A 2,905-nucleotide genomic window follows, 5' to 3' on the forward strand; every position below is an offset into this window, starting at 1 on the left:
TGTAGAGATATCACTTCCTAGAAGATTCATATGGGTCTTCCCATCTATAGGCCTGTTTTGTGATGAATGTATGAAATGTACCCCCTATGCCAAGAGTTGGGTTGCAAGGATCAGTTGCCAGTCATTTGAGCTCTCTTGCTGTCCTAAAATTTTCCTGTCTGCTCCAGTATCAATAAGAAAATTAAATGGTTTATTATCTATTTTAATGATTAATTTTTCGTGGGAGCTTTCTGAGATGATGGACACCCATAGGACTTCTAGGGAAGTAATTGTCCCTCTTACTGTTGGAACTGAGGGCTGCCCCTTTTGAAGTTTAAAGGTTTTGATGGCTTACCATTCTTATCATATAAGCGGTACAGTATCTCTTCCAGTGGAAACCTTTTCTACAGTAGAGAAAAATTGTCTTAGGGGGATTAGGATCGGTTATAGGGGGAGAGTTTTGTGGACATTCATTCCTCCAATGTCCTATTCAAATTTTAAGCAGATCCTTCTGTTTTTACTAGTTATATAAATGCCTGAGCCACGAATTTAATCTGGTGTGATGTGGTTCTGATATCTCAGGTTGCCATAATCCACCTACCATGATGCTCTTCTCAGAGACCCTGACAATCTAGTCTGATTCAGAAGTCATGTCTTTCTATATAATAGTTTTAAAAAGCATGTCTCTGGCTGTGGTGTTAGAATTTTTTTTTCTAGGCTCACTTTAGTTCTGATAATAAAATCAGATAGGGGTTCTCCATACTTTTGATGGATGGAGAGATAGCAGGGAGAAGGCAGGGTCTTGTGACCCTGAGGGTGGAGTAACCCTGTTCCAAGCTTGGGTTTCACAGAGGCAGATCTGATCATAACACCCTGCTAACTGAGTTGCCTGCTGTGCTCCAATAAAAACGTCTTCCTGGCCAAAGAGTTCATTAAAACCCCAGGGAGTGTCACCTTGGTCCTGATTTTTCATGATGCTGAAGGAATTCATCTTAAAATAAGGCTTTCCATTCCAAAAAACATTGGATCCTGGGAGGTTAGGGAAGTGCCTACCATTTCTTAGGGTCACTAGGCTTTAATCTCAACTGGAAATCAGGATATCTTTCATGGCTCACCATCTCACACTAGTATTTCTCTCAGACCTCAATAGAGAAGCTTCTTTTTAAAGTAGATATTGATTAACACAGACATATCTTGAACTGGGAAAGGTGCAGAGAAGAAGAGATAGCCAAATGCTCATCCAAAAGGAGAAATCTGTATTACACTCCCATCTCCCAAAACACAGGGATCATTGAAGAAGAGAGGCAGAAAGATTATAGAGCTAAAAGATGTAGCTGTTAAAAGGAAAAGGGGGTTTCATTGTGCAACATGATAGTTGCACTTATCAGCTCACAATGGTTGTAAACCCAAGACCTGCATAAGAACAAGCAAGAAACCAAACCAAACCAAACTAAGCCAAAGCAAACCAAACCAAACCAACACTTAGAGGAGAGATGGGGCAGGACAGAGAAAGCTGTGGAGCTATTTCCAATGATAGCTGCTCAAAGGAGAGTCCATTTTGTTGTCATTGTTTTTTTTATTAACATGACACTTGGTAAATGTAACAAGCTCTATGGATAGCCACCCCTGCAAGGATATATGGGCAGCACAAATTAGGCTTCAATTTTATTTTTTAAAACTGATACAAAGATAGATGGGCAGAAAATCGGGATTGGGTCTTGTAGGATCTGTAGAATGGTATATCCACATCAGCAAAATGCATTGCATGAATTCTCAAAATCTAATAAACTTGAGAAAGAAAAACATCTCCCCTCTTCTTAAAATAAAAGACCTAATGTCTTATTCTTAAAATTGTCCAACTTAGAACTAGTGAGATAGCTTAGGAGCTAACAGCATGTACTATCCAGCCTACCGACCTATGTTTAGTTCTTGAAGCCCATATAGTAGAAGGGAAAAAATGATTTTTGCACATTATCCTCTGTCTTCACCTGTTGAGCCACATGTGTGTGCACATGCACAGACACATTTGTCTTATTTTAAATTATACCTATGGACAAATTTTGACTTCATCCCAATATAAGTATTTAACTTTAATAAGTAACACATTGGAAATATTCAATGTCATGTTAATATTACAGAAATAATAAGAAAATTAAAATTTCCTTACTTTATTGGGTTTTTAGCTAATGTCATCCTTGTGGCATGGAGAGACCCATGGTTCTGGCTGATTATGTAGCAGAAGATTGCCTTATCTAGAATCAAAGGAGAATTTTGATTCTGTGGAAATGTGATGTCCCAAAGTGGAGGAATGCCAGGGCAGTGGGATGAGAGTGGGTGAATAGAGGTGTTCACAGATAGAAGCAAGGGGAATGGAGAAAGGAATAGGGGTTTTGCAGAGGGGAAACCAGTAAGAAGAACAACATTTGAAATGTAAATAAAAAATAAAGAAAATTAAATACTTATTTTAGGTGGTTTTCTGTGTACTTTAGGTGGTAAAACCACAAACTGAATGGAAAGTGTAAGCTTACAAATCAAGTTACATTCTTCAAATATAAAGCCAAAAGTCAGGCGAGCTTATGCAGGCTCATCTGGAGTCCATTTACTACATGAACAAAATCGGAAATCAGATGTCTTTGTAAAGCTCTAAGCATATATCTTCAGATCCCATTTTGAGCAAAATTTTCACAAGATTTAAAGACAGGGAGATATGTGTGGTTTTAATGCAACACAAAGTGTCCCAGCTTGTTGCTGTAACAGAGAGAAAGGTAATAATGCTAAAGACTCTGAATGCTCCAGGGAATACCCTGTTTAAACAACCCTTAAGATCTCACTTTAAAACAAATCCTCAAAGAAAAGATAATTAGAAGCAAGACCTAGGAGACTTGGAACTTGCATTTACTTAGTAATGTAAAATATGAAGAAATAA

This window comes from Micromys minutus (assembly GCF_963924665.1).
Source record: "Micromys minutus genome assembly, chromosome: 2".
NCBI lineage: Eukaryota > Metazoa > Chordata > Mammalia > Rodentia > Muridae > Micromys > Micromys minutus.